We start from the raw sequence: 7,400 nt of genomic DNA on the forward strand, positions 1-7,400 counted from the left end.
AAAGATTGAGAATAAAACATGGAAGAACTGGGGAGGGGAGCTGGCCGAAGAGCTAGAGAACGAGCCACACCCCAACTGTGAAAGCATGCATCTCTGTGCTCCTTCTCTCTCAGAAGTGCAATTATCCTCATAATCCATAAGAGACAAGGTGCCAGTCAGCTGCTGCCTAGGAGTCAAAGGGAGCTTCACATTCAAGTCCCCAGAATCTGCAGCATAGAGATCCTATCCTTCCAACTCAGTTAACATGTGACTGTCTCTTTATTGCTTGTGTACCATTTGTCACATACTTTATAGTTATCATTGTCAAGTATTTTTTTAACTAACTGTTTAATCTGCCTCTCCCACCGTGTGTGTGTGTGTGTGTGTGTGTGTGTGTGTGTGTGTGTGTGTGTACTTGGTTCATTAAGGGTGTTAAAACAAATACAACAGGCTAAGTACTTTAAATAGCATGACTTCTTTTTCCTCATAGTTATGGATGCCAAGAAATCCTAAATCATTTTACCAGCAAGATAGGTTTCATTCTAAGACTTAGTTTTGTAGCCTGAATCAATGATCTTATTAATCTTAGTAGCTGAATTTGATTTCTCTCAGCATCTTCTGTAGCCTCAGATTTCCTGGATATAAACTAAGAAGAACTCTGGCTATTGGCTTATGGTGTATGCTCTTTAAAAAGCTTTTAAGAAAAAAATAATTTTTGAACAGATAAAAATTGTTTGGGCTTGAATGAGAATGATCCCTGTAAGGCTCAGATTCTTGAACACTTGTCCCCCAGTTGGTGGCCACATTTAGGAGGTGTGTGGTCTTGTTGGAGGAAGGAATGTTACTGGAGATGGACTTTGAGAGTTCAAAGACTCATGCCATTCCCAGTCGTGTTCTCTCTCTCTCTCTTTCCTCTCCTCTCCTCTACCCCCAACTTCAAGAATTATTTTAATTACATTTATTAATGAGTCAGGGCAGGCATGCCATGGCATGTGAACGGAGGTCAGAGGACAACTTGCAAGAGTTGGTGATCTACCATGTGAACCTTAGGTTCAGACTCTGATGATTAACATTACATTTAAGGTTTTAATTACTATGCTTAATACGTATATTGCAAAATGCCTTAGACTGTAACTCCCCAGCTTATATTGCTATACTCTATCAGCCACTCCCCCTTTTTCCCAGATGTTGATGAAAATTATTTTTAAATTTACTGATCTGGTAGAATTTGCAGTTCTTGAAAGATAATAGGTCATAAGATTAACTGCTATTTCTGCTTTTGTATAATTAAACTCTGCCAAAAAAGATGACTAGGACACCTACTCAACATATATGTTTAAATAAGACCCTGCCTATGCCTAAGCAAAATACATGTAATCTTGTGGGTTTTGCCTTTATAAACCCTGGGCTGATATGGCTCAGAGCTGCATCTGGGAACACTCTCAGGTGCAACCCTGGTGCCAGGTTTGAGTGCCAGTTCCTAAGTAAAATAAATAAATAAATAAATAAATAAATAAATAAATAAATAAAAATCTCTTTTTGCTGGGACAGTGATGGGGCACATTTTTAATCCCAGCACTCAGGAGGCAGAGACAGATGGGTCTCTGGGAATTCAAGTCCAGCCTGGTCTACAGAGTGAGTTCCAGGACAGCCAGGGCTATATAGAGAACTGTCTCAAAAAACCAAACCAAAACAAAACCTCTTCAAATTAAAATTATTCATGGTCATGGTGAATCTCTGAGCAACCCAAACCCATAATGACAGTGAGGCTTGCCAGCAAGTACCTTTATCACTGAGCCATCTTGGTGGCCTTTTTATTTATTTATTTATTTATTTATTTATTTATTTATTTATTTTTCAATAAAATTTGTGGTTTTGGAACTGCTCTAAGCCAATACAGTAATGTCCTCTTATCTGAGGTTTCACTTAGTGATGCTGCAATTCAATTTGTAGTCAACATAGAAAAATAAATAAATAAATAAACTGAAATCCCAGAGAATCTGGGTGTTGCAGTGCACATCAGTAATCTCATTCTTGAGCGATGGGGGCAGGAGGATCAGGAGTTTAAGGCCATCCTCGGCTACATGGTGAATTTGAGACCAGCCTGGGCTATGTGGGATTTTGCTTTTAAAAAGGGAAGGAATACCCTGCCCCAGGGAGGGGGGAGGTTATTAGTTTTAAATTGTACAATGTTTTGGATGACGTGGTCCAGCTTTTGTCATCTCAATTCAGAACAAAGCAGAGGACCTTTCTGTCATATTGTCACATCAATAATAGTCTAATACTGTATCACAATGCCTATGTCATTCATCTCATTTCATCTCTTGACATAGGCTTCTCTCTCCCCCTTTCTCTCACTGTCTCCCTTCCCTCCCCTGGTCTCCCCTTCCCTTCCCCCCTCTTTCTCCAAAGTCTGACTCTGAAGCCCTGGCTAATCTGGAACTCACAATAATCCACCTGCCCTTGCTTCGCAAGTGCTGGGATTAGAGCAATGGCCACCATACCTGACCTGTCTTTGTATTATCCTCATGACACATGAGACATAGATAGGCGCAGTACATGAGGATAGTTTGAGGAAACACATACATATGAGTTATGAAGTATACTGTTGTGATTGCTCCATTTTATTCTCAATATTTTATTGTGCCTGCTTTATGAATTAAACTTAGTCACAGGTATGTATGTACAGGGGAAGAAATGCAATATGTACAGGATTAAGCACCACTAAAATTGCAGTTCTAGGCTTCCACTGAGTGCCTTGGAATATGTCCTCCACGGGTTAGGAAGAATCAATGCAACAAAGATTTCAGTAACAGAAATTAAGCCTAAACCAACACATGAGAAATCAATGGCCCAATAATCGAGCAACAGAGACAAAATGGAGACAGGTGACCCCTTCTTGAGTCACAAGAAGATTCAAGAGTTCAAATAACATCAAAGAAACCTGTTCTCCTCTGCTTCCCCCTAAACTGATTTCATTGTCAAACTGGTTTCTCCTACAGGTTAGCCCATGTTCCAGCAGCCCAGCAAAGACCAGCTCACACAAAGGGCTCTTTCCCGGTGTTTCTAGAGGACTGTCCAGGCTTCGTTTTCATGGCACCAAATTTGTTTTTACAAAATTTCTAAACTTTTGTCCTAAAATTAAAATATAGTCAACAAATATGGATTATTCACCCACCAAATGGAAACCAGTGCAGTTATTCTCACCAGAAATTTAAGAGTGTTGCTATGAAAAAAAGTATGGGTGCCAGAGGAGGCAAAAACTATACATTTTTTTTTTTAGTATATGTTTTTATAATTTGTTTTTCAATGTCCCTACTTAAGTCTCCCTGCAGGCTCAGAGGCAATTCCTAAGGGTCACCAAGATTGGGTTAATTGAAAGCAAGAAAATCTTGACATAACACACCTCACAAACTAAAAGCAGTTTGTTCACAATGGTCCGTTACTCCTTTTGCCTAGAAACTGGCTGAGGGAGCAAGGACTGATTCCAGAGTTATTGGTGACTTGGCTCTCCTCGAATTTCCAGGGAGCTTTTACCGAACCATCAAGTCATCAATTTGCTCATTCCTCATTAGCAATGATTAATAATCTCTGCTAAGTGCTGAGTCATTCACCTTGCTGGAATACATTCTTATATTAGCAGTCTGGAAAAGTAAGCTTGGTGTGTGGGTCTTAATAAGTGATGTCTACTGCCACTTTTCAAAGCAAACATTCAATGGGAGGCTGAAGCTCTAGGGGCTGTCGTTTAATCCACAGCTGTAACTCCCCTTTATGGTGGAACCTAACATAATTACATGTCCTGAGGACTGGGGTGACATTACTCTACTTACTACATCTAGAAGCATGCAAATGATTCTACCTGCTTGAGGACTCTCCTGCATTTCCTACCTACCTATTGCTGTATAAAAATCCAGTTTGTTACAATATGTAAAGTCACTTGAATATTCTTTTAGTTTTAGTTTTAGGTTTTTTTTTGGGGGGGGTTGGTTGGTTTTTGGTTTTTCAAGACAGGGTTTCTCTGTGTAGCCCTGGCTGTCCTGAAACTCATTCTGTAGACCAGGCTAGCCTTGAACTCCAAGATCTGCTTGCCTCTGCCTCCCAAGTACTGGAATTAAAGGCATGTGCTACAACCAGCCGAATATTACTTTATCAGCCTTTGACTCTTCATTTCAATCAGCCTTAGCAGCTTTCCTAATTCTCTCATTAATTAGTGAGCTGCATAAAATCTGTGCCCTGGGTGTACACACACACACACTATAGATATATTCTAATGCTTCTAAAATTAAAAGTCATCTCCATCTCTTCCACCTTTGCATAAATTTCAGCCTACATAGGGGATTGCTCTGGCAGGAAATGGGATTTAATAGCTGATAAAGTCAAAGATTGGGTTACTACTCCCTGACCCTCAGCTTTATGCCACAATCAAGCTAAGGGGATTTAAAATGAAACAAACAAATGAAAAGCAAAGCAAAACAAACAAACAAAACAACAACAAAAAACACCAAAACACCTCCTACCCATTGTTTTATCTGGAATGCAGAAAAGTTCCACTTTTAATCACTGATACACAAATGCTACTCTGCAGGGTTAAATAAAAATTAAGCCTATCTGCTGAAAAAGCATCTTATTCTTGCCAAGGCCATCAGAGAGTTCTTCATTCTGATGAGTGGCAGTTACCCAGCTTTGTCCTCTTTCACCTCAAACAACCCTGACACAATAACTGGCTTTGAATTTTACCCTAGCCACTGAAATACAACCTCCTAAAACATAAAAATTCCCAGTAATTATGTAGCCCGAAGGATCCAGGGGACAATGAATTTGATACTTACATATTACTAACCCCAAACCCTTTTATCATTTTGTCATGGGAGAACTGGAGAGCAATGTTATAGATCAAGATCATGCAATAAATAACCTAAAAAAAAATTGGCAGGTATGATGGTACAAGCCTTTAATACCATCAATCAGGAGGTGGAGAGAAATGATCAGGAGTTCAAGTCTAACCTCAGCTATGTCTTGACCCTGTTTCAGCGAACAAAATAACATGGCCCTCCCTTAGGTGGGTTAATCCATGGCCCATGTTACCAACAAGGGCCATATGGGTGCCTATGGTCTGGGCTGACACCTGTCACTATGTCGATGTCCCAGGGCCAAGCTGTGACCAGGGCCATGTTGATCTGGGTGGCCTATGCTGTCAACTGGGGCCGTGGTGATGTCCTGGCCCAGACTGTGGCCAAGGGTTACATCTAGGACCATGGTCATACTTCATCTTGGATTTGTGTTGAAGCTCATGGCCCATGTTACCATTGGGGGCCATGAGAAAGCTAGCCCCAGTGGCATGGTCCTGCCCTCCACTGCCTACCTCAGCAGGAGATCTGCCCCCACAATTGGCACCACCACAATGATGTGGGCATGGGAAAGCTGGCCTTGACCTTTGTCTGCCCTGGGAGAACTGTCCATCCCCACCATCAGCCTATGCAGTAGGAGAGCTGACCTACCCCTCACCATGCACACTGGAGAGGTAACCCTAACACTCACCTGAGGGGAGTAGTCCCAGCTGAGACATAGATTGGCCAACTCGTTTTGAGTGGGCTCACCTCACACCTACTCCATCTATGAATTGCTAGAGCTTGCAAAGGTACTGGTCCATAGCCTCAGGATGTCCACAAGTCAGGGCAACAGCAGGCTATCCTAGAGGAGCTTCAGTGAGGGTCCAGTATTGATGGTGTACCAGAAGCAAGAGGCCTTAAACCAGGCCAACAACTTACTGCAATGAACATTTGCAAGTAAAGCTGTTTGGCCAGGGGAGTATATTGTGTGACACACTGCAGCTCCCAAGGTCACTATGACAAATAAATATGTGATAGAGAGGTGGGAAAGATTATTTTATTTTATTTTATGTGGGCAGCTACAGGGGTGGAGGGCAGACATTGGAGGGACTGGAAAATGAGCAGGATTGGGGTACATAATATGAAATTCCAAAAGAATCAATCAAATGAATTATGTTAAAAAGAAAAGAGAGGAAACATTTACTAAGCATTAGCCAGTAGAAAAGGTATTTTTCTATGAAAGATAATGCTAGGCCACTGTATTCATGGCCAATAGGCAAAGTCCTCTGCCCACCCTACTCATGAAAAACCCAAGAACCTCTTTCTCTCACCATTGTTGACCTTGGGCTCTGACTTTTGCATTGCTTAGTCATGTGAAAACAGTGAGCAGATATGGTTCTGTATTTATCTAGGTAAGGCTGACATACCAACCCTATTAGCAAAAAGGCTTAAACAGTAGAAATTTATTTGCTTAGTGAGGGCTACAAGATTCAGGCTATAGCCAAGGATGAGAGGGGTTTCTCTTCCTGGCATCCAACCCCTTGCAGTGTCATCACAAGGAGGAAGAGAGGGAAAGAGGAAAGAGAAGAGGGAGAGAGGGAGAGAGGATATATGTTACAAGCAGTTTTCTGGATAGCCTGGTCCCACAGCTGTGTCTGCCCCAAACAACACATAGAGACGCTGTATTAGATATATAGCTGTTGGCCTGTTAATAGCATTTTTTATTGGCTAGCTCTGTCTTAAATATTAACACATTTCTATTAATCTAAGTGTTTCCACGTGGTCTTATCTTACTGCAAAGAGGTCCAGACCTCTTCTCTCTCAAGTCTCTACATCTTGAATCTCCACTGCATCTCCCAGAATACGCCTTGTCTCCTAGTCCTGCCTATCTTGCCTTCTTATTTTCCAACTGTGCTTTAACCAATAAGAGAAACATATTTACAGAATGACGGCTCCCACCAGACACAAATGTTTTTGCATCTATTCTCCATAGAATAATAATCCCCCCCATTCCTGACCTCATCTAAACTTGATTTCCTATAAAGGGTCCCATAGTCAAATACTGCCACATCAGGAAGTAGGAGTTCAGTAGGTTTTGCAGGAGAACAGTTTGGTTCATGACAATCAGGAAATGTACGTACCAGACTTTTCTACTTTTAAATGTTTACAAATGATGGCGTTTTCATGAACGGAGAAGAATACACCTGTGAAGTGTTCTGTTACGTTGCTTGAAGGTGCACCCTTTGGTTTTGAAACGGTGGCTCCTTCACCTTTGCTCTTCTTGTGTTTTGATGTCTCTTCTCTGGTTGTTGAACCACAGCCAAGCTTTCTTCTCAAATTGCTAGAGCAGTGGTTCTCAACCTATGGGTCCCGACCCCTTTAGGGGGGGTCACAATTGCTTCACAGGGGCTCTGGCTGTCCTGAAACTCTCTCTATATAACCAGTCTGGCCTTGAACTCACAGAGATCTGCCTGCCTCAGCCTCCTGAATTCTAGGATTAAAGTTATGCACTACCACCACCTGGAAGAAACACTTTCAGTTACATAATTGAAGGTAACAATACTATGCAAATATTTGTTAATTTAAAAAATT

Source organism: Phodopus roborovskii, unplaced genomic scaffold (assembly GCF_943737965.1).
Source record: "Phodopus roborovskii unplaced genomic scaffold, PHOROB, whole genome shotgun sequence".
In the NCBI taxonomy this organism is placed as follows: Eukaryota; Metazoa; Chordata; class Mammalia; order Rodentia; family Cricetidae; genus Phodopus; species Phodopus roborovskii.